At 48.1% G+C, this 25,532-nt stretch overlaps 1 protein-coding gene across 3 annotated transcripts in view; it reads right to left on the reverse strand.

Moving 5' to 3' along the window:
* Positions 1–25,532, reverse strand: part of LOC147729588 (uncharacterized) — a 389,208-nt gene that overhangs the window by 153,010 nt on the left and 210,666 nt on the right. The window contains exon 1 of one of the 3 annotated variants that reach the window (XM_086954484.1): positions 19,012–19,140. The exons of the other annotated variants lie outside the window; for them this stretch is intronic. The gene's annotated coding sequence lies outside the window, so the exon portion shown is untranslated. Of the gene's footprint in view, positions 1–19,011; positions 19,141–25,532 lie in introns of those variants that run through there. 3 annotated transcript variants of the gene reach the window in all.

Consider the following 25,532-nt stretch of genomic DNA (forward strand, 5'->3'; position numbering starts at 1 on the left):
TTTGGCTCTGGGAACCCAGGTTCGAGTCCTTGGTTCGACTCAACATCTTATGATCCTGGGTAAAACCACTTAATTTACTAGTGACTAACGAAAAATGAATTTGACCTTGATTAAAGTCGCTGGTGCTTGTTTAACATGTTCCAATCCCTAGAGCTGAGGCCACAAGTCAAATATAACAAATATTGTGAAGTGTGCCTACCATATGTCCTCGCTTCTTTCGTAGACCAAATGTAAATGTTTTCTTGTGCAGCTATTTCTGAAGCTTTGGAAGGCGATCTTCTTTATAAACAAACTATGCTAACAAATTGACTCTTGATGCTGCTAGAGAATAAAGATGTATATATCCTCTTGAATCACTTATATCGCATGTATATGATGTAAATATCCCCTAGGCCTTCTTGGAAAACTGCGGCTGGCCTCCTACTGACATGGCAACACCTGGCCATACTCCACATAATCATGGATTTTTCAATTGTGTCCGAAAGCATGTTTTTTGGAACTTCTTTTTCTGATATCTTGTTTAGGGGCAAGGATGTGGCACAACAGCCAGAGCTGATGACCGTAGATCTGGGAAACCAGGTTCAATTCTTGATGTCTGCTCAACATCCTGTGATTCTGGGCAAATCACTTAATCTCCCTGTGCTTACAAAAAATGGATGTGTGCTTGTGTAATGTAAAAGAAGCTCCTGTAAAGCGCTCTATTACCTTTGGGTCATGTTCGGCCTATATAAAACTACAAAAAATATATTGCAAAATGTTGTGTGCACTCCCATTTCCAGGCACTGCTGAAGACTGGAAGTGGAGCACAAACGAAGGATGGCAGAAGCAAGAATCTATCCACACATTGTCTCTGTGGAGAAAAACATGCACTCCCACGCCTGTGTTTTGGGAGTGTTTTTGCTAATCTATCCTAAATGTTGTGTTTTATGTGAAAAATAAAGCACCAATGTAATTTTTTGTGCAAATTTTTTTCTTGGAAACTTTTCATTTGAACTTTGGAATAAGCACATGCACTACAAAAACTTCAGTTTACTAAACACTCTTACTTTATTTAATATTATTGGCCCTATCTGCAGGGGGGAATGGCCATCAATGATGCAGAGTACTAGCTTCCAGAACATTTTTGTCAGGTGGTAGTGGCGGTGGGTGGGCTCGACGTGTAAAAAGGTTTAGATGGGGGGACTCGGCCGACTAAAGTTTGAAGACCTCTGCTTTACACAATACATTACACTGATTATGGGCAGTTATTGTACGTTATGCCATCATTTTTGCATCCAAGCTATACAAAAAATAATAACCACTAACGGTCCCTATGTGCCCCAATTCTCTGGACTTAGTTTACTCAGGGGGTCAGTAGGCAGCTCAGTCGAATACAACCTTGCACCCCAAAACATATGAATATGCTGCCACAAGCCACAGCTTCCGTGCAGGCCCAGGTGGGCTACTCTCCTAAATTAAGGGGTGGACAATTGGGTCTCCCCTGTCAGAGTCCACCACAAGGAGATGCTGAGAAGTGCTCATTTCTAGTGTGGGTGGTCCCTCAGGGTCAGGTGCCACACAAACACGTGCAGAAATACAAAAAGACAGAAGAGCTTTGAGTGACAAAGGAAAACGTGGCAGTGAAGGCACAGCTGCACAGGCTGTCGGGGACTTTCATCCTTACAGTGTCCGTGTAATATTCCACACTGACTGACAAGACAGAGTAAATACAGAAATACTGGAGAGGGCTGATGGCTGTGAGGACCAAGGAAGGAAGCCCCCTGGAGATGTGTCTCCCTAGGGAGCGAGAAAGAGAGAACTGTAAACTACATCAGGGCAGGTATGAAGTAAAACTGTGCTGGGATGTGTTTTGTAATGTAACACGCCCAAGAAGTCCTAGGAAACATCTTTATAGTAGAAATTTTCTTAAGTGACCATCTGTCGTTTGTGCATCTGCCCAAACAGGTTGTGAAAATAAGCAGTGTTTGGTCTTCAGATGTCCAGCAGCCATGGAAGCGGGCTTGAGTGGTGAAATGTCTCCCTTTTCAAAGCACTTCTTTGCAACTCTTACTCTTTCTTCAATGTGTTGCCTCTGTAGCTCACATTTGCTCTGCCCCAAGGCGAAATTTAAATTACGTCAACGTTTTCACATGAAATAATTTTTGTGACCTTCTTAAACACCGCAAAGCTTGAGACGCTTTGAAAGGCTTCAGAAATATTGGCAATAAAAAGAAACCTTTTTTGCCCATCCCAACAACCACTCAAGGCAATTGACGGTGCTTTGAAACAGCATGGTGTGTATGTTATAACATAACACACTAGGTAAACAACAACAAGCATTTGCAATGCAATAGGTCTCGCATTTGCGAGAGTTTGAGCTATTGGCCTTGTAAATGACAATGTCTTTTATTTATGCGTTTGAAAACATACAAGCTGTGCATAAACAAGCACTTTGTACTTATAGTCCTTGCTTATGAGAAGTAAGGCTGGCAGTCTCTTTTTTTGCCAGTCTTTCTTTTCGAAAGTAGGGACTATATGTACAAAGTGCGAGTATATGCACCACTCGCGCGTTTTCAGAACAAGTAAATAAAAGGCATTCTGCTAGATGCATCAACGTTCGACTTTGCAAGTCCTTAATTGTGAAGTTTAAGGATTCGCATTTAGGGACTCGCAAAATCAGATGCATGCAGGATTTGCTAAAATATTATCAATTCCTAAATATTCCTTATCTGCGACTCGCAGAGTGTGATTCGCAAATAAGGAATTACATCTCATTGATTCCTATGGGCCAAGAGGCCCATAGGAATGAATGGGGAGGAATTCTCAATTTGCGATTAGCAATTAGCTAATAGCAATTTCAAAATGCAATCTCAAGGGTGACGGGTGTCCAAAGGACATCCTGTTGCACCCCTTAAATTGACCTGGACACTGGTATTACACACACATGTCCCAAGGATATGTGTGTGTGTAACATACAACTTTGAAAGATGCACTTTAGTGCATTTTTCAGTTTTGGCTATTTACCATGAAGTTTGACTTTCACAGTAAATAGCGACCCCCTATCGGCGAAATCGCTAGCTATTTTACATTCATGAATGGGGTTTAAGGAATCTCAATTTGAGATTCCTTAAATGCAATCGCAAATAGTGATTTATGCATTTGGGATGATGCATCCTAAATGCATAAATACTGGTTGCAGAGGGGCAGATTCTGAGAAACTGCCCCTTTGCGAGCAGTTTTTAGCTTCATGCATGGGCCATTGTTATTTACAATGCCAATAGCTCCAACTCTCGCTAATCCGAGACCTATTGCATTGGAAATGCTTGTTTTGCAGGCATTTACAACCAATTCTAAGGCTTCCCCCAGAGCAAAGCAAGACTTAATGTGTGTAAGACCACATGAGACTCTTGAACACGTGGTCCTGAAGTGTACAACTTTGAGCATAGACACATCTTAGTTCATCACTATTAGTGGATATTCAATCGGAGAACGACATGCACTTACAGTCCAAATACTGAATGGCAGATTTTAAGGCAAATTATCTGATTTTTTTTCAGGATTTCAGAAGGGGCTGAGCAATTGTCTTAAAAGCGTTTGATTAGTTCCTTGATATTCAATATCTTTTACGATTTATCTAAACCAAAAGACAATACGAAAAATGTATTTATCATATTTATATTGTATCATGGCAGTTGGATGTATTCGTTTTGTTTCGTTGGTGTGGTACAGCTTTCTTCTCTTTCATGTCCTTTGTAAAGAGAGATGCGTAGTGACCGGTCTCCGTCCTAATCTACTGTGGAATGTTGCGTTTTCATGCTCTGTAACATATCCCTTCCTGTTGGAAGTATAGGCTACTGCAGCAGTGATAATTCACATCCTGGCTCCTGATGGGCTTTCCATACCTGTAACCAGTTTCTGAATAAAATATTATTTTAGCATCTGCCTTACACCTGAGTCATCCGGTTATCATTGGCCATCTTTCACTAAAACAATAACTTTAACAGGGGACCAGCATCTGTGTGAACGGGATTTATACAGTTGGGAAGTTTCATTTTAAATACCAGGCATCAAAATGAAGCCAAAAGGGGTACAAAAGGGGGTGGTGATGGACGGAGCATCTGAATCAATCAAAACTCACACCCAGTCAAAAGATCTGGGTTTAATCCATCACCGTTCCGCAAAAAAATGATGGATTTAGGCCCAGATCTTGGTACTGGGGTGAATGTAAGACATTGTTCTGCAATCTGTCCATCAACTGTGTTTTTTGCAATTTTCACCCCGAGTGGGCTGGGTATGCTCAGACGTGAGTCCCATGCTCTCCACACCACTGGAGTCAAGCTATCCAGGCTGAAGAAGGCTGATAGCCAGAAACCGGTCCTTGGATGCTTGATACCGGTCTGGGAAAGACATGGCTTGGTAGTTTGGGCTGGACTGTTCCCAGGAGGCACTGGGTTAAGGCTGATTTGCATATAGCCAATGTCTGACCTAGGGTGGTGTGGAGTGCAAAAAAACGATGGATTTAAGCCCAGATCTTTGTACTGGGGTGAATGTAAGACATTGTTATGCATTCTGTCCATCAACTGTGTTTTTTGCAATTTTCACCCCGAGTGGGCTGGGTATGCTCAGACGTGAGTCCCATGCTCTCCACATCACTGGAGTCAAGCTATCCAGGCTGAAGAAGGCTGATAGCCAGAAACCGGTCCTTGGATGCTTGATACCGGTCTGGGAAAGACATGGCTTGGTAGTTCGGGCTGGACTGTTCCCAGGAGGCACTGGGTTAAGGCTGATTTGCATATAGCCAATGTCTGACCTAGGGTGGTGTGGAGTGCAAAAAAACGATGGATTTAGGCCCAGATCTTTGTACTGGGGTGAATGTAAGACATTGTTATGCATTCTGTCCATCAACTGTGTTTTTTGCACTTTTCACCCTTCCATGTGGGCAGGAGATCTTTGGGGTCAAATATGCCAAGTCAAAAGAGCATAAAACTCTGTTTGAGAACTGGATAGAAGGATGCGGTGACATATGCTTGAGGCCTTAGGGTATTATAGGAGTTTATCACTGCCCCTCTGAGCCGCAGTTGTGCAAAAATGTTTTTATCGTGTTTAAATTACAACTTTTTTGATGTGAAACTGCTAATCTTGGCAAATGTGGCTTCACCCATCTAGCTGTCCCATGTTTCTTGTAACACTTGATCTACCTGAGCTTTCTCAAGATATGCGCCCCATGAGTTGTCTTGTTCTCTCGCTATTTGAGACTTTATCTCAATCCAACATAGATTACTCAAGGTTCAACTCTCCACAGCATGAAGTCTCCAGCACAGTTTCGCAAAGGTGTTGATTCGTTGATATTTTTGGTTTTGGAGACCAAATTCCAAGTGTACCAGGGGTGGAAAGAACACTTTTGGAAGACTAAAGAGAGATTTATAGACCATTGGTTGGAGCCGATTTAAGATTGCTATCTCCTTGGCATGCCATATTTCCAGCTCGTAGGTGAGGGTGGGTAAGAGTTGAGCCGCCATCTTGGTCAAAACATGGCTATGTGACAGACCACTCAGTTTCTTTTTCAGACGTTTTAAGGCGAATATGAAGGACTGGGCTTTTACTGGTAAGATCCTAGTGTGATTGGTAAATGACATTTGGCACCCCAAGGTGATTCCCAGGTATTTATATGAGTTTATTGACACAACTTGCTCGCCTTTAATGAACGCTGTTAGAGTGGTCGGCAATGGGCGACTGCAGTGCATTGTTCGTGATGACCTTTTATCTCAGGACATACAAATGACCAGTCCTACACAAGGCTGGCTTTAGCGTGGTGGCGTGTGGTGCGACTATCACTTTCTTTTGGAGCCCCCACGTCCCATGACCACCTCCTCGGATTCTCTCCCTACCACCCGTAAAAGTGCTCCTCAACTCTCTTATCATAATATATTGCTGAACACACCGCACCCTGAGGACACAGCGCCCCACCCCTCCACAGGTCAGCGCTCAGTGTGGCCGCACTAGTTGCACTGCCCTAAAGCGGGCCCTGATCCTACAATAACCCCACCTATCCTACTGGTTTGTAAGCAGGTGACATGAAGTGCTATTTAATGTTCACTTTGAAATTGAGCATCTTGACGTGGAAGTGTTTGACAAAAGAAGAAGCAGGGTTGGGCATTTATATTTTATTAAAGCTGGGGAAGCTTGCCATGCTATCAAACAACCAATAGAGACATGGGTTTCTCATGAGGATTTGAGATATGTTGCATGCTTGACACAGACTGTAGCCCTCACAGAGAACATTAAAAGGCTGCTGGAGTGAGGGGAATTTGGGAGAGACAATAAGACAATTTATTGTAAGTTGATTTACCCAACCAGTACAACAGGTCACAGTGCAAGACGTAACCACAAAAAAGGTTCTATTTAAAGGAGAATTGGTGCCCCCAAATGGCAAAATGCCATTTTCCATAGGACTCCTAAAATTCTTTCACCAGAGCTAGGCATAAAAAATCCAGAGAGGTCAGATGGCATAAGTGGGAGACCTGGTGAGTGGGAGCTCGGCTGGCACGAGGGACCCTGACCAGTCAGGGAGTTTTGGGAGAGCCAGTGAAGTGATGGTGATTTGGAAAAGCCTGAGAAGTTAGGACGATTTGGAAGAGTCAGAAGACTCATGGAAATTTGAGCAGGTTTGGAAGTGCCAGGGAGAGGCCGACGTCCTATGGAAGAAGGAAGATTTAGAAGAGTGCTACCAGTGAGAATGATGTGAGAGAGCCTGGTTAGTCAAGGAGTTTGGGGAGAATCTGAGGCAGCACAAATATGTTGAAGACCCTAAAAGTTAGGGAGATTTGGTGGAGTCAGGGAGAGTCAGGGCGAATGGAAGAAGGCCTAGAAGAGGGCGAGGAGCCATGGAGTTACGAGACTGAGGAGTCAAAAGGATTTGGAAAAGCTTGATAAATCAGGGAGATATGGGACAGTCGGCAGCGCCAGGGAGGTTTTGGAGCACCTAAGAAGTCAGGTAGATTAGGGATCTTAAGAGGCGCCAAAGAGATCTGGAGGAGACTCATGAGTCGAGAGAGGAAAAGAGTCTGAGAAGCCTCAGTGGTTGTGATTTTTTTGGAAACAGTTCCAGGAGTCCCAGGGGAGACAGAGGGGATTGGTCTTGTACTGTGATCAGTGTCTTTAACCACTGGTGTCCCGAGCTTTACTTCACGACTGAGCTCACAACTGAGTGCCAATTAAACCACTTTAGGGTTTTACTCACAGGGTAGCAAAGTTGAGCATTCCAAGTCTTACTCTGAGAGGTGGTGTGAGGGAGGAGCTCAGAACGCAAGGGAACTTGTAATCACAGACAATAAACTCAATTTCCAGCTGGATCCATTACTTAAAAGCTATAAGTACTTTAGTTCTATCATACGAGAAAATACTGTACCTAGCAGTTCGGAGAGCAGATTACAAATGCGCACAACCTATATATCATTTACAGTGCGGAGAAAGACTAGACATTGTCTGATCAGCTACTTCGCTGCTATTGTATTGTAATACAGCACATTACAGTGCATACTCTCAGTGCAAAAAGTGGGCCTTGAGCACTCGTCAAGTAAACAAAACTTTTATCTGGTTCTACCCAAGATTTGCATCTATCCGCTCCACCCAAACTTAATTCTAGGTAGCGATTGGGTGGAATGCAACACAGATTTTCCTTGTTCATAGCTCTCTTTACCCTGCCTCTCTTGGGCACAGTACCTTTAGGAAACATTTACTATAATTTCACACTACGCGGTGCTGCAAGGGAAAGTGCTGTGCTGCATTGCGTAAAACGAAGACAGCTGAAATGTCCCATATGCATAAAGACATGGATTATTTCTGCTCCCTCTTTGCACTGAAGCACTGTAAGCTGCCTGGTGCCAACGCAGGCACCCTTGCTCCATACTGCAATGGTGAGATTGTTTTTGCGCTGGAAGGGAGACCTTCCAGCTAGGGGTGGATGGCAAATTCTGTTCTGCTCGCTGACTTGCAACATTTCGGCATTTTTACATTCCACACGGAACGCAAAAATGTCAAAACTTCTTCTATCCGCGGCGGAACAGAATTCGGGGGGCATGAGGTATTTTTAAACCTCACCAGAAAGCATTTGCAGGAGCCCGAGTAGAAGCTCAAATTCAGTAACACATTAATAAGCCACAAAAAATCGTGAGCTCGGTTGAGGCTGGGCAGGTGTGCTTTCTCCACATATCTACCATGGAAAATTTGCTGCAATCCTTGATGGAGGTCTTTGCATCTATGAGTTTCTCGAGTGCAATCCCCGTGTAGTTCCTGTGACCAAGAGGCTGCTTTCTCCTCATCGGCTGCTCTGATTGGCCTCTGACCCTTTATAAACAATAGGCATGTAAACTCGCATTGAAGGCAGCACTGTCCCACACACACTAGCGGTTTGCAACGTCTTCCCGGCATTTCTCCACTATTATTGACACTCAATCAAGGGACCTCGGCGCCATTTGGTGCGCTGACAAAGTTACAGACACATGGTCACTGGAGACAACTCTTCTGTCCTTTTACGCAGCTGTAGTTTAGGAAAAGCACTATACATTTACCCAACGAGGTAGCACTTACTGATTAGCCAGTAGAAAGTACTCCAGCACAGTAGAGGAATTATACAAAACGGTGGTATCTTCTTGGATAAATTTGCAGGGCAGGATTCATTCTGGCTGGCACGATGCTAGTCTGCACCTGAGAGTGACCCTGCATGGATATCGGGCGCAGCACAATCTACGCGAGCACGCAAAATTTTGCCTGCTCGCCGAGATATCTTGCTATTTCGCTGAATTTTGCGAAAGGCAACTTCGCAAATTCCGCCCACCCCTACTTCCTGTACAAAACAGTCCTTGGAGGCGTATTCCTCTTTTTATATGTGCTGTAGAGTGTAACACACATGGAAAGAGAAGTAACAAGGAGAAATAAAGATAATTCTCCCTGTTATGCCTCTGTCAGGTAGATGCACCATTTTGGCACAAACCCAGGTTTACAAGTCTTTGCAAGTCTGGGTTTGCATTAAAGCCATAGGAATGCCCGTGCTCAAGTAACATGTCTCCGAAACAAAGAAACTCAAGACAGAGGTATTCTCCATGTTGCTTTAGTTTGTATTCACTAAACCATGCAAAGCCGCAGAAAGTGGATTTGTGTCGTTTAGTAAATGTCCCCAAAAAATTTGTGTTGAGCTGTGTCACAAAAGTGATGCAAACTCGACAGAAAATCACAGTAAACATGGCCTTTGGTTTTTTTGTCTGATGTGAGTTAGACGCAGTTTGCTGCCTGAGGGCGGGGGTGACACAGCCTTTGTGGTGTGTCACTCTGTGCGGACCACCTGCAACATTCAACCGACTTGGTTCCAGCCCGGCCGACATCACTGATCTCTCTGCGGGACCGCAGGTGGGTGATCCAGCTGAAGAGGCGACGTGAGGCGAGCAAAGGTCAGGAGGGACCTACAATGTTGAATGTTATTTAACAATAGTGCGGCTCCTCAAGGGAGTGCTGAGGGGTGAAGCGGGGGAGGGTAGTACGTTCCAGCATGCGGGCCGAACGGATTAACTAAATAAATAAATAAAACAAATTACATTGCGCGCTCTGGCGATGCAGTGCGCGCAATGTAATTTGTTTTATTTATTCATTTATTTACTTAACTCCGTTTGGCTGTATGCCAGAGTTTACTAACCCCCACCCTGCCCCTCCCTTGCCCCGCCCCTCCCTTGCCCCGCCCCCCCCCGTAGCACTCCCTCGAGGGGCTGCCACTGCCCACCAGTGCTGGCCTTTGCTCAGATAGTGCGCTGGGCATGGACGGACAGACATACGGCGGCCTTTCTGATGGTAGTAAATTAAATGAGGCGGCAGTACCCGAAAACAAATATATACCCACACCTCCCTCAGCGCACCTCAATCACCGATAGCTTAGCTGCCACCTGCAGATTATAGGTTTTGTGACAGCAGGGGTCAGAGGGTGAAAGGAGGGCAAGGAAGGAGGCTGAAGGCAGCGGTATAGCTTGGGGCGGTTGGGTTGTTACCCCCCCCCCTCCCAATAAACATATTTTCTATTAAATAGTTGGATACGGGCGCTGTCAGTAGGGTATTGTGAGATGTCAGTCGGATTTCAGCAGGAATTTTGACATACAGAGAGACATAAATGCACACACTCTCTCCCTCTTTAGTTTGAAAGTTCACCAAATATTGGGTATTTTACAAAATAGTGTGTTTTTTCTCTAGTACTCATATCAATCTGTATTCTTCCCCCCCTCTCAGGCACCTCCCATGCACGCTGCTTGTCGCAGATTGTATTTAAACTTTATATGCCAGTCTGATTCTCAGAAAATCCGTAGCTCTCCTACCGCCCCGCCCCTAAGTTTACTGATCAAGCTACGCCCGTTGAAAACAAAAAAAAACATGCCCTCCGGTATTGCCGGGCCCCGGGGAAAGCAGAGTCGCAGACTAGTCTTTCCCCGGGGTCTTTCGCGCAGGGGATAGTCCAGGCAGGGGAAGGGGAGGAGTTAGGGGGTGGGTACTTAAGCGCGGGGGAGGAAGGGATCTTCCTCTTTTCCGCGCCTGGCACCATCGGGAGGGAGCTCGAAAAGAGTTGTAGTTAGTGCGTAGTTGAGGCCTAGTGCTATTTTAGGGATTGTTCTCGGAGCTGTTCGTTCGACGGCTGGGTTTGTGCTTCTTTCCCTTGTTGTGGTTCTAGATTGTTTGGGATGTCTGGGGTACCAGCGGAGCAGGTCCGTGAGGCCTTGTTGCTGCTGGCCAGGGCCGGCCGCGATGACTTGATTAGGCCCGGGGTCTTGGATCAGGCCTGGGTGGGGGCCACCAGAGGCACGAGGGCTGCCTCGGCGGGGGTGCAGGCGGCGGTTTTTGCCTGCCTGGAAGACGATCAGGTTCAGGAGGGTGGCTCGGGGGCCGGGAGAGGGGGGGGTGCCCCTAAGGATACTGCGCGGGGCGGGAAGCGCCGGTCGACTTCCACTCGCCCCTTCCCCAAATTGGATTTTGTGCCTGGGGCCTCGGGGGCGGCCGTGCGGGCCGTGCCCGAGGAGCTTCCGCTCCAGGGTCCTCTGATGGCGCCGGACGGTGCTGAGCAGGGGGTGGAGCTAGGTGACGCCCGGGCTGGGCCCGCGCAAGGCCTGGTCGGGTCGGAAGGTGACGGCGGGGCCCCCGGGGCCTTGGTCCGTTTGGATGGGGCTTCTCTTAGCGGGGATGGGCCTGGGCTTGACCTGCGGGTGTCTGGGGGCGGCCCGATTGACTTGTCCCGGGGCTCGAGGGCGGGCTCCCCGGCCGTGGTTCGGCCGTTGTTGCCTGGGTTTTCGATGGGTGGGGGTGCCCCCCCTTCTCTGGTCCCCATTGGCGGCCCGGGTTGGGTCCAAGGTTTCCAGCAGGTGGGTTTCTTCCCCCGGGGGTGCGATTTTTATGGCCGCGGCCAGCCGCTCCCCCCCCCTGTCTGGGGTTCCGTCTCCTGGGAGGAGAGGGCCAGGGGAGAACGGATCTTGGAGCAGATTCAGGAGGTCAGGTGGGCTGAGGAGACCAGGGCCCGGGTTGGTTCTGTGTGGGGCCCCGACGTTGAAGGGCCCCCCACCCCCACCTCGGAGGAGGAGAGGGAGGCTGAGAGGCAGGAGGAGGAGATCCGGCGGGCGAGGTTGAAGAGGTCAGGCCTGGCCGCCCGCCCTCCTGGGGGCGCGGCCGGGGTAGGGACGGCCAGCACGGCTTTGAGGCCCGATGGTGCCGGGGCCCTGCCAGGTTCGAGCGACCTGGGGGGCGGGAGGGGATCCAAGTCGGCAGGTGTCGGCAGAACTCAGGGGGGCCTAGCGGGGCGCAATACGGCTCCGAGACGCAGGCCGGAAGCAGCAGGGCAGTCCGCGGCGGCTGTCCCTCCCCCGCGGGATCGGGCAACGGTTTCTGGTGGCGCCACCGTTCAGCGTGGCCGCGAGTGTGGAGCCAAGGGAGTGAAACGTGCAGTGAAGTGTGTCTCGTCTGAAGGTGTGGATCTGGAACCGGTGCTTGAACTGGATTACGGTGCTGAGAGCGAGGAGTTGGAAGAAGGGGAGGTGCGGGATGACCTGGAAGGCGTAGGCCGCACGGTGGGGGGTGACGACCTTGGTGTCTTGCAGGTCGACCCCGGATCTCGGAGGAGGACTGGACCTGTGAAGGCCCGTGGGAAGGAGTCCAGAGAACGGCCCCGGGAGCGGACGGAGGCACCAACAGGTGAGAGTGCCTGGTGGGCGGTTTGGGATGACGCACCCCGGGGGGGGGAGGGGAGGAAGCGGCCCTGCCGTTCGGTGGGAGTGGGAGATGGGTCTGTGCGGGAGGGGGGGGCGCCTTCGGGCGGTCCACCTGAGGATGGTAAGGAGGTGGATGGTAAGTCGGTGACTTTGGGGGTACAAACTGACAAGGGTGACGGGAAGGAGGAGAAAGGGGTGAAGGTCCCGAAGAAGATGCCGTACATGGGGCTGGCAATGCCATTGGGGTCTCATTTGTCTGAGAAGATGAGGGAAAAGATCTGGAAACATGAGTTTGTGGACGTTTTTAAGTTGTTGCACAGGGAGGTGCAGGCCAAGGAGGGTTCCAAGGAGGAGGAGTGGGAGTTGACGAGGCGGCCTAGAGTGCCTATCACGATGGAGAATTGGACATCGGCTTTTTTGATCTATGCGAGTGTGTATTGTGTGAAGTACCTTGACCGTGCGATTGCCTTGTTCAAATACATGGACATTGTGCGCAAGGCGCAGATGCAATTTGGGGGTTTCGCTTGGTTGAGCTATGATGAGGAGTTCCGTGCCCGTGTCAGCGCCGATCCTGAGAAGTGTTGGGGGGAGGTGGATCAGGAACTCTGGATGCAGTGGATGGCGTCGTCGCACTCTTCGGCCTCTACTCACACGGCCAGCGGTCTCCCGGTGTTGTATCGGTCTTTTCCGACGCGTCCCGCCCAGGGCGGGGCGGGGGGCGGAACTGTGCCCAGCACCATTGTGTCCGGACAGTCGCCCAAGCCGGGGGGAGGGGGAGCCACCACAGGAGTGTGTTGGAGCTACAGTCGGGGTTTCTGCTCCAGGTACCCGTGCAAGTTTAAACATGAGTGTTCTAAGTGCGGTGGGAAGCACCCCATCACTCAGTGCCTCTCCCTCACTACTCCCTCGGAGCAGTGGAGGAATGCCAGGGGGCGAGGCCAGCCTGGCCCGAAGGGCGCCTACTCCGGTTAGAGTGGAGGCGATGGCCCCGTGGCTCGCGTGCTACCCTGACCGCGAGGCCGCGGCGCGGCTCTTTTGGGGTTTCTCCGAAGGCTTTCGGGTGGGTTATCAGGGCCCCAGGGAGCGGCGGTGGGCCGAGAATTTGAAGTCGGCGCGTGAACTGCCGGAGGTGGTGGCTGCGAAACTGCAGAAGGAGGTGTCGGAGGGGAGAGTTGCAGGTCCTTTCCTGGACTGGCCGCTGCCTGACCTGATTGTCTCGCCACTGGGGGTTGTGCCGAAGAAGGAGGAGGGGGAGTTCAGGATGATTCATCACTTGTCTTGGCCGGAGGGTAGGTCGGTGAATGACTTCATCGCCGATGAAGACTCGAGGGTGCTGTATGCGTCGGTGGACGATGCGGTCCGGATGGTGCGTTCCTGTGGGCCCGGGGCGGAGCTGGCGAAGTGTGACATCAAGTCGGCTTTCCGGCTCTTGCCGATTCACCCGGCGGATTTCGGGCTCTTGGGCATGCAGTTCGAGGGTGCCATCTATGTCGACAAGGTCCTCCCCATGGGTTGTGCTATCTCCTGTGCCCTGTTCGAATTGTTCAGCTCCTTTTTGCAGTGGGTCATGGTGAGGGTGAGCGGGTGTCGTGAGGTCACTCACTACCTGGACGATTTCCTCTTCCTGGGACGGGCGGGGTCGGGGGATTGTGGCAGGGCCCTGTCGCGTTTCCAGTCTCTGGCGGTGCAGTTTGGGGTGCCTCTGGCGCCTGAGAAGACGGCTGGTCCCAGCTGTTGCCTCACTTTTCTGGGGATTGAATTGGACTCGGTTGCGTGGTTGGCTCGTCTGCCTGCTGCTAAGGTGCGGGAGATTTTGGATTGTCTGGAGTGGGCAGTGGGGGAGAGGAGGATCCCGTTGCGGGCGGTTCAGAGGCTGCTGGGTTTCCTTAACTTTGCGTGCAGGGTTGTCCGGGCGGGGCGCACGTTCTGTCGGCGGCTCGGCATGGCCATGTCGGGGGCAGTGCTTCCGCATCACCGGGTGAGAATCACGTTGGGGGTGCGGTCGGATCTCAGGACTTGGATGACCTTTCTGCGGGAGTTCCATGGAGTGCCTTTGGAGTTTGATGAGGAGAGGGTGGTGTGGCAATGCCAAATTTTTTCCGACGCGGCCGGGTCGGCGGGGTTTGGTGTGTTTTGGGATGGGCGGTGGTGCGCGGAGAGCTGGCCGGCCTCCTGGTTGAAGCAGGGCAGGAGTATTGCTTTTCTCGAGTTCTTCCCTTTGTTGGTGGCGCTGGTGGTGTGGGGGGATGACTTTCGGGACAGGTCAGTGCTTTTCCATGTAGACAACATGACGGTTGTGGACCTTGTGAATAACCAGAGGGCGAGGGACCTGCGAGTGTTGAAGCTGTTGCGTAGGTTCATGCTGACGTGTCTGCAATTGAATGTGGTGTTTCGAGCCAAGCATGTCCCTGGGGCGAATAATGACATTGCGGATGCTTTGTCTCGTTCGCAGTGGCAGCGGTTTCGACATCTGGCGCCGGGAGCGGACGCCTGCAAGACCGAGCTGCCGGCCGGCATCTGGGCCTTGGGGGAGTGAGGATGATTGGTCTGGTGGAGGGTTCGCTGGCTCCGTCCACGAGGAGGACATATCGTTTGGCATGGTCTGAATTTAGTTCTTTTATGGGTTGGACGGTGGACGGTGTGGTGAGTGGTGAGTCGGAGGTACGGGGGGGTGTGCGGGGCTATGTGCTCTCTTGCATGGACAGGGGCCTGACGGCGGCGACGATTTCTGGAAAGTTGGCTGGCATTTCCTTCTACTGTGTTTTGTTTCTGGGTTTCGACCCCACCAAGGATGTGGTACTGGCTCGCATGTTGCGGGGGTGGGGCCGGGAGAGGAGTGTTGGGGGGGGGCGCCCGCGGGAGGCGGTGACGTTTGACCTGTTGGTACGACTGGTGGGGGTGTTGCCTGAGTGTTGCTACGACGGCGCTGAGGTGGGCTTGTTCCGTTTGTGCATGGTGTGGATGTTTTTTGGGGCCTTCCGGGTGTCTGAGTTGCTGGGCACGAGGCGGGGGCCTGGGCGCTTGTGCGAGGATGTGCGGGTGGATGCGGGTCGTTTGGGGATCTGGCTGGGCCGCTCGAAGACTGATCAGTTGGGCCGGGGTACGTGGGTGTGGTTGAACGAGGCTGGTGGGGCGGTTTGCCCGGTGCGAGAATGGCGCTCCTTCTGCGGGGCGGGGGGCCCGCGGGGGGGCGAGATTTTCCAGCATGCTTCAGGTGCGAGGTTGACGGCGGGCCAGCTGTTGGCGGTGTTGAGGAAGGCTTTGGGTCGATTGGGGATGAATGGGGCGGGGTTTGGTACTCATTCCTTCCGTATTGGTGCTGCCACTGCAGCGGCCCGTCTGGGTTGGTCCTGGGACCGGATTCGGAGCATTGGTCGTTGGAAGTCTCGCTGTTGCGAGCGGTATGTGAGGAAGTAGTGGGGGTCCCAGGCAGGTTGTTGGTTTGTGATTTCTGTTTTGCCCGTTGCTAACTTCTTTTTTCTTCGTAGGTTGCGTGGGTGGCCCGGGTGGGAAGACAGTGACGTGGATCGTCGGGCACTCCTTTGTGCACTGGGCATCCAAGTACGCCGACCAACAGGTTTACGGACGTAACCTGGGACTGAGAGGACAATTGCACGAGGTGAAGTGGTGGGGAAAGAGTGGAATGCGATGGGGGGCACTACTGCCCTGGCTCGCGAAGATGGTGCCCCAGAGGGGCTGCCCGGATTTGTTGATCATCCATCTGGGAGAGAACGACCTGGTGCAATTGTCCGGACTGGCTCTATTGCAATTGATGCAGAGGGACTTGGATGTGCTTAAATCAAGGATGTCGGGGGCCTGCATTGCCTGGACGGAGCTGGTCCCCCAAAAAGTTTGGAGAGGGGCCATGAAACATGGGGCCATTGAGAAGGCCCGGAAAAAGTTGAATCGGGCAATGAGACTTTACTGTGTTGACAGGGGGGTGAAAGTCATCGCACATCCTGGAATTCGCCTGGAGGAGCCTTTAGCCTTTAGGGAGGACGGTGTGCATCTGTCTCAGCTGGGGAATGCTTGGTATATGATGGAGCTGAGGGATGTGGTGAGCAAGCTGTGGAATGAGTCGATCTGGTGTCGGAGGGAGTGACTTGGCCCTGACAGACGGACGGCCCCGGGGCGGGGGGGGTGGGGCAGTGTACCGCCCTACAGGGGGTCCACTGGGTGGCAGGTTCCGAAGGGATAGGGGGTCAAGAGCGGGCATACCCATCCCTTGGGGGGGGAGACTTGGTCAGGACGGATCGAACTGGGTTTGAAGTTGGCAATGGCTGGGGGCTGGAAGGGTGATTGACGGCAAGTGGAGGGTGTTTGGAGCCGCTAGGGCTCAGTACTGACAGGAATGATTGAAAACGATTGGGGGGGATGTATGAGTGGGATGTTTCTGTTATTGTTTACTGTTCTATTGTTATGCGCAGTTCTGGTCTAATAAATGGCCTTTTACGCCTATAACTGCGTGGTCTGTTTATTGCGCGATGCCGGGCCCCGGGGAAAGCAGAGTCGCAGACTAGTCTTTCCCCGGGGTCTTTCGCGCAGGGGATAGTCCAGGCAGGGGAAGGGGAGGAGTTAGGGGGTGGGTACTTAAGCGCGGGGGAGGAAGGGATCTTCCTCTTTTCCGCGCCTGGCACCATCGGGAGGGAGCTCGAAAAGACCACCCACCCACCCGGCAGTTAGAGGTGGCTTGTGGGTTGGCTTTGTTGCGTTGCCAGTTTAGGCCAGAGCTGCGGTAGGCAGGTTCCGAAGGGATAGGGGGTCAAGAGCGGGCATACCCATCCCTTGGGGGGGGAGACTTGGTCAGGACGGATCGAACTGGGTTTGAAGTTGGCAATGGCTGGGGGCTGGAAGGGTGATTGACGGCAAGTGGAGGGTGTTTGGAGCCGCTAGGGCTCAGTACTGACAGGAATGATTGAAAACGATTGGGGGGGATGTATGAGTGGGATGTTTCTGTTATTGTTTACTGTTCTATTGTTATGCGCAGTTCTGGTCTAATAAATGGCCTTTTACGCCTATAACTGCGTGGTCTGTTTATTGCGCGAAATAATGAAGGAGTGAAATCACTTTAAACTGGCTGAGCGCACAGAAACGAGCAGGCAGGGACAAGGACAAGGCTGCAGCAAGATGAGAAGGGCGCTGCTCGCTGCTGTTGGCATAACGTTAATGCCCAAAGCTCCATGCGCCCCTCAGAATATCGGCGCCCTGGGCTTGGGCCCAGCTCGCCCGTGCTAAAAGCCGGCCCTGGCGCCCACCTTTTACGGAAGAAGTAAGAACTCTGTAAAAAATAAACACCTTCCTCGGCCTGGATGCTGGTACGTGTAGGAGCGTCCGCCGGTGGATTCTTTACTTAATTGAGCAACCACCCCCCTCCAGAAAGAGAGAATGAACTGTTCTGTTCAGGAAACTGCGATTGTTTGATTGAACAAGAACAGATTGGAACCTCAGACTTGGCACCAGGCTCTCTCATCAGAGGCCACACTGAATCTGCACACATTCACAACCATGCATCCTTGCATTCAACTACAAGGCTGAGCGCTTTGAAGCCACACACGTGGCAGCAGGGTGCTGCCCGCCTCCCGTTAGAATCACAGTAAACAGAACAGTATACAACAACATAAACATGTAAAAACATACCACGTCACGGTGTGATATAATGTAACTGCATCTCAAAAACGTACAATGGCATACAATAACATAACACAGCATACCCTAGCAGTACTACGTAACATGGCGTCGAATATCCAATCTCAGCCTAGCAGCATCTCACATGTGAGCCCTGAAGGACATACCAGGACATGGCTTAGTGCAACTACATAACAGCAGAAAATAGTGATCAACATGACCACCGAGCTAGCCATGACAAAGAAGAGAATCCAACGAACATGACATAACATACAACATGAACCGAGCAGCATCACTTGACACTACTTAACAAACCACGGCACTGCGTTTTACAAACATGCTGCCACAGCAGGAGGCATGTCCCCTGTCAGTGTGAGGCCTCTCTCTTGATCACCACAGAGCCTGTGGCTTGCACAGCCAGAGCGGACTGTCCCGGTCACTGAGCTCTGCAACTCAGCCATGGCCGTTTTCCTCCCCATAGCGCCTTGACGCCGTGCAGGTGGCAGAGCGGTGCCTCATAACTATGGCTCCCTGTGTTCCGTTTTTACTGATTTTTATAGATAAATACAGACGGGAAACCATTTATATTCCTGTCTGTATTTATTTTTAAATATGGACAACAACGTAAATTTGCTTTTTTTGGGTGAGATTCTACATGCCGCCAGGCCAATAGCTGTGCTGATTGACAGGTAAGGGGTTAAAAAAGGAATGGCATTTTAGTAAAGAGGCTTTAACAGCAGTAGAAGTGCACAACCTTGATACTAATATGTTCATGTTTTCTTTGACGTGCATTGATCTGTGGGTGTTCCTGTCACTGGAACCTATAAGGGGTTTAAGCATACATGCACATTTATTGGTTTCATGAATGTAGAAAAGTACTAGTTTCAACTTCATGTATTCACAAAACCCCAAATAAATATGGATAAATAATTATAACATTAGTAAAAAATAAATATGGATAAATACAGACAGAAACGTCAAAAAAATAAATACCAGAAAACCGGGAGCCCTACTCATAACCCACTGACGAGATAGGATGTATGAGGGATCTAATGTGGATGTCACAGACCAGAGTAGACCACAAGGGAGAAGCTTTTTAAGAAACCCGTAGTCTCTCGCGCCAACGTGCCCCCTTCAACAAAGCCCCACAACATTCTAAGTAACTGGCATTTCCTACCGAGGCTACGGAGGCTCCGAGGGGGGCATGCCTGCTCGGAGAGACCCGACTGCTGCTCCCGGGAGCTCCAGTCACTGGAAACCGAAGGAGGAAGTGAGCGCTGCCTGCAGGCGGCGGCACCTGCTCGAGTGCGAAGGTAGCTGGTTGTTCCTGTTCAGACGTCAGTGAGATGTCAAGGCAGAGAGCGGGAGCCACACCTTGGATCAGACACTGCGTGCGGTGCACAGGCACACACAGGCCGCATACCTGAGAGGCGAGCAGGCCTGCACGGAAGACACGCCTGCTCTGCCCCAGTGTGCAGGCCACGCACCCAGACTGCACACACCTGAGAGGCGAACGGGCCTGTACGGAAGACATGCCTTCCCTGCGTGCTATTAACATACATACATACAGGCCTCATACCTGAGAGGCGAACGGGCCTGTACGGAAGACACGCCTGCTCTGCCCCGTGTGCAGGCCACATGCCTCAAAGGTAAGCAGGCCTGCATAGAAGACATGCATGTTCTTCCCCCGTGTGCAGGCCACATACCTGAAAGATAAACAGGACTGTTTGAAAGGCATGCCTGCACTGCAAGTCATAAAAAGGCACATGTTTGAGAGGTAACCTGCCTATATGGAATACGTGCCTTCTCACCATGTGGAGGACACATACCTGGAAGGTAAACATACCTATAAAGAAGGCCACCTATCTGAGAGGTAAACAAACCTGTCTGGAAGACATGCTTGTGCTGCACCCATGTACAGGCAACATACCTCAGGCTGATAGGTAAACAAACCTGTCTGGAAGACATGGCTGTGCTACACCCATGTACAGGCTACATACCTCAAGCTGAGAGGTAAACAAAACGAAGACATGCTTGTGCTGCACCCATGTACAGGCAACATACCTCAGGCTGATAGGTAAACAAACCTGTCTGGAAGACATGCCTGTGAGCACCCATGTACAGGCCACTTACCTTAGGCTGAGGTTGGAAGACATGCCTGCTCTGCGCCAATGGGCAGACCATATGCATGAGAGGTAACAAAAGCCTGCATGGAAGACAGGCCTGCTCTGTGCCCATGTGCAGGCCACATGCCTGAGCGATAAACAGGCCTGCATGGAAGACATGCCTGCTCTGTGCCAACGTGCAGACCACATGCCTGAGAGGTAAACAGGCCTGCATGGAAGACATGCCTGCTCCGCGTCAACGTGCAGACCACATGCCTGAGAGGTAAACAGGTCTGCATTGAAGATATGCCTGCTCTGCCCCCGTGTGCAGAGCCCATGCCTGAAACATAAGCAGGCCACTATGGAATATATGCCTGCTACCCTCATACAGCCCACATAACCGTGAGATGAATTAGTCTTGTGAAAACATGCCCTCTGCCAGCGAGGGGTTGCGCACACGTGAATCTGCATGTCAGGCGCACCCTGACGTACCTCTGCCCCAGCCCCGCTGGCTTGTGAAAAGCCTGCTGCCTGGGAGTGTTCAAGGATTCTTTCTTCAATCTCCTGACAGCACCTTTCATGCTTGAAGAGTGTCAGAGAGGTCAAGGGCCCCATGACAACGAGCCGTGACTCTCAGAGAGTCCTGTTTAACAGGAACCGGCCCCTGCATGCTTGAACTTGTAGAAGGATTAAGCCTCCATTGTTAACATTTAACCTTCATTGTACCGAGTCTGTCTCTGCCCTGAGTAACAAAGTGTGGAGAACGCCCCCCTCTTTATTAGAAACAAATATACTCCCCTGACAGGGCGAGGAGCGCGGTCATTATCTTATTCACCTCACCTCTTGATTATATTTTATTTGTGATTGACACAATGATCTCCGTTTACCCTCATTCATAATTTTCCCTCTAAGTTTTATTTAGCTATATTTATATTTTCGCTTATTCAAAAACTATATTTGAAATTAGTATTGCTCCACATTTATTTGACAATGTCTGAAAAGCTTTAGCGTGATAAATATTGCTATCCAATAGGAGAAAGATATGTTAAGTATACCAATACAATGGGAGAATAGTGTGGTAAGAATCCATATTCAATAGGAGAATGGTGTGGTAAGTAGCCCTATCCAATAACAGAATAGTGTGGAAAGTATCCATATATCCAATAGGAGAATCGTGTGGTAAGAATCCATATCCAATAGGAGAATGATGCAGTAAACGTCCTTGCACAATAGGAGAATAGTGTGGTAAGTATCCAGATCCAATAAGAGAATAGTGTGGTAAGAACCCATATCCAATACGAGAATAGTGTGGTAAGTATCCATATCCAATAAGAGAATGGTGTGGTAAGTACCTATATCCAATAGGAGAATAGTGTGGTAAGTATCCAGATCCAGTAAGAGAATAGTGTGGTAAGAATCCAGATCCAATAAGAGAATAGTGTGGTAAGAACCCATATCCAATAGGAGAATAGTGTGGTAAGTATCCATATCCAATAAGAGAATGGTGTGGTAAGTACCTATATCCAATAGGAGAATAGTGTGGTAAGTATCCAGATCCAGTAAGAGAATAGTGTGGTAAGAATTCATATCCAATAGGAGAATAGTGTGGTAAGTATCCATATCCAATAGGAGAATGGTGTGGTAAGTACCTATATCCAATAGGAGAATAGTGTGGTAAGTATCCAGATCCAGTAAGAGAATAGTGTGGTAAGAATCCATATCCAATAGGAGAATAGTGTGGTAAGTATCCATATCCAATAGGAGAATGGTGTGGTAAGTATCTATATCCAATAAGAGAATAGTGTGGCAAGAATCCATATCGAATAGGAGAATAGTGTGGTAAGTATCCAGATCCAATAAGCGAATAGTGTGGTAAGAATCCATATACAATAGGAGAATAGTGTGGTAAGTATCCATATCCAATAGGAGAATAGTGCGGTAAGTATCCAGATCCAATAAGAGAATAGTGTTGTAAGAATCCATATCCAATAGGAGAATGGTGTGGTAAGGATCCATATATCCAATAGGAGAATCGTGTGGTAAGTATCTATATCCAATAGGAGAATAGTGTGATAAGTATCCAAACCCATAGGAGAATAGTGTGGTAAGAATCCATATCCAATAGTAGAATAGCATGATAAATATCCATATTCAATAGGAGAATAGTGTGGTAAGAATCAATATCCAATAGGAGAATAGTGTGGTAAGAATCCATATCCAATAGGAGAATAGTGTGGTAAGTATCAATATCCAATAGGAGAATAGTGTAGTAAGTATCCAAACCATTGGGAGAACAGTGTGGTAAGAATCCATATCCAATAGGAGAATGGTGTGGTAAGAATCCTTATCCAATAGGAGAATGGTGTGGTAAGAATCCATATACAATAGAAGAATAGTGTGGTGAGTATCCATATATCCAATAGGAGAATGGTGTGGTAAGGATCCATATCCAATAGGAGAATAGTGTGGTAAGTATCAATATATCCAAAAGGAGAATAGTGTGGTAAGTATCAATATGCAATAGGAGAATAGTGTGGTAAGAATCCATATCCAACAGGAGAATAGTGTGGTAAGTATCAATATATCCAATAGGAGAATGATGTGGTAAGAATCCATATCCAATAGGAAAATAGTGTGGTAAGTGTCCATATCCAATAAGAGAATGGTGTGGTAAGTATGTATATCCAATAGGAGAATAGTGTGGTAAGTATCCAGATCCAATAAGAGAATAGTGTGGTAAGAATCCATATCCAATAGGAGAATAGTGTGTTAAGTATCCATATCCAATAGGAGAATGGTGTGGTAAGTAGCTATATCCAATAGGAGAATAGTGTGGTAAGTATCCAGATCCAATAAGAGAATAGTGTGGTAAGAATCCATATCCAATAGGAGAATAGTGTGGTAAGTATCCAGATCCAATAAGAGAATAGTGTGTTAAGAATCCATATCCAATAGGAGAATAGTGTGGTAAGTATCCATATCCAATAAGAGAATGGTGTGGTAAGTATCTATATCCAATAGGAGAATAGTGTGGTAAGTATCCAGATCCAAAAAGAGAATAGTGTGGTAAAAATCCATATCCAAAAGGAGAATGGTGTGGTAAGGATCCATATATCCAATAGGAGAATTGTGTGGTAAGTATCTATATCCAATAGGAGAATAGTGCGATAAGTATCCAAACCCATAGGAGAATAGTGTGGTAAGAATCCATATCCAATAGTAGAATAGCATGGTAAATATCCATATCCAAAAGGAGAATAGTGTGGTAAGAATCCATATCCAATAGGAGAATAGTGTGGTAAGTATCCATATCTAATAGGACAATGGTGTGGTAAGTACCTATATCCAGTAGGAGAATAGTGTGGTAAGTATCCAGATCCAGTAAGATAATAGTGTGGTAAGAATCCATATCCAATAGGAGAATACTGTGGTAAGTATCCATATCCAATAGGAGAATGGTGTGGTAAGTATCTATATCCAATAGGAGAATAGTGTGGTAAGTATCCAGATCCAATAAGAGAATAGTGTGGCAAGAATCCATATCCAATAGGAGAATAGTGTGGTAAGTATCCAGATCCAATAAGCGAATAGTGTGGTAAGAATCCATATCTAATAGGAGAATAGTGTGGTAAGTATCCATATCCAATAGGAGAATAGTGTGGTAAGTATCCAGATCCAATAAGAGAATAGTGTGGTAAGAACCCATATCCAATAGGAGAATGGTGTGGTAAGGATCCATATATCCAATCGGAGAATCGTGTGGTAAGTATCTATATCCAATAGGAGAATAGTGTGATAAGCATCCAAACCCATAGGAGAATAGTGTGGTAAGAATCTATATCCAATAGTAGAATAGCATGGTAAATATCCATATCCAATAGGAGAATGGTGTGGTAAGAATCCTTATCCAATAGGAGAATGGTGTGGTAAGAATCCATATACAATAGAAGAATAGTGTGGTAAGTATCCATATATCCAATAGGAGAATGGTGTGGTAAGGATCCATATCCAATAGGAGAATAGTGTGGTAAGTATCAATATCCAATAGGAGAATAGTGTGGTAAGAATCCATATCCAACAGGAGAATAGTGTGGTAAGTATCAATATATCCAATAGGAGAATGATGTGGTAAGAATCCATATCCAATAGGAAAATAGTGTGGTAAGTATCCATATCCAATAAGAGAATGGTGTGGTAAGTATCCAGATCCAATAAGAGAATAGTGTGGTAAGAATCCATATCCAATAGGAGAATAGTGTGTTAAGTATCCATATCCAATAGGAGAATGGTGTGGTAAATATCTATATCCAATAGGAGAATAGTGTGGTAAGCATCCAGATCCAATAAGAGAATAGTGTGGTAAGAATCCATATCCAGTAGGAGAATAGTGTGGTAAGTATCCAGATCCAATAAGAGAATAGTGTGGTAAGAATCCATATCCAATAGGAGAATAGTGTGGTAAGTATCCATATCCAATAGGAGAATGGTGTGGTAAGTATCTACATCCAATAGGAGAATAGTGTGGTAAGCATCCAGATCCAATAAGAGAATAGTGTGGTAAAAATCCATATCCAAAAGGAGAATGGTGTGGTAAGGATCCATATATCCAATAGGAGAATTGTGTGGTAAATATCTATATCCAATAGGAGAATAGTGTGATAAGTATCCAAACCCATAGGAGAATAGTGTGGTAAGAATCCATATCCAATAGTAGAATAGCATGGTAAATATCCATATCCAAAAGGAGAATAGTTTGGTAAGAATCAATATCCAATAGGAGAATAGTGCGGTAAGAATCCATATCCAATAGGAGAATAGTGTGGTAAGTATCAATATATCCAATAGGAGAATAGTGTAGTAAGTATCCAAACCATTGGGAGAACAGTGTGGTAAGAATCCATATCCAATAGGAGAATGGTGTGGTAAGAATCCTTATCCAATAGGAGAATGGTGTGGTAAGAATCCATATACCATAGGAGAATAGTGTGGTAAGTATCCATATATCCAATAGGAGAATGGTGTGGTAAGGATCCATATCCAATAGGAGAATAGTGTGGTAAGTATCAATATATCCAAAAGGACAATAGTGTGGTAAGTATCAATATCTAATAGGAGAATAGTGTGGTAAGAATCCTTATGCAATAGGAGAATAGTGTGGTGAGTATCAATATATCCAATAGGAGAATGATGTGGTAAGAATCCATATCAAATAGGAAAATAGTGTGGTAAGTATCAATATATCCAATAGGAGAATAGTGTGGTAAGTATCAATATCCAATAGGAGAATAGTGTGGTAAGAATCCATATCCAATGGGAGAATAGTGTGGTAAGTATCAATATCCAATAGGAGAATAGTGTAGTAAGTATCCAAACCCTTGGGAGAATAGTGTGGTAAGAATCAATATCCAATAGGAGAATAGTGTGGTAAGAATCCATATCCAATAGGAGAATAGTGTGGTAAGTATCAATATCCAATAGGAGAATAGTGTAGTAAGTACCCAAACCATTGGGAGAACAGTGTGGTAAGAATCCATATCCAATAGGAGAATGGTGTGGTAAGAATCCTTATCCAATAGGAGAATGGTGTGGTAAG

Source organism: Lissotriton vulgaris, chromosome 2_1 (assembly GCF_964263255.1).
Source record: "Lissotriton vulgaris chromosome 2_1, aLisVul1.2, whole genome shotgun sequence".
Classification (NCBI taxonomy): domain Eukaryota; kingdom Metazoa; phylum Chordata; class Amphibia; order Caudata; family Salamandridae; genus Lissotriton; species Lissotriton vulgaris.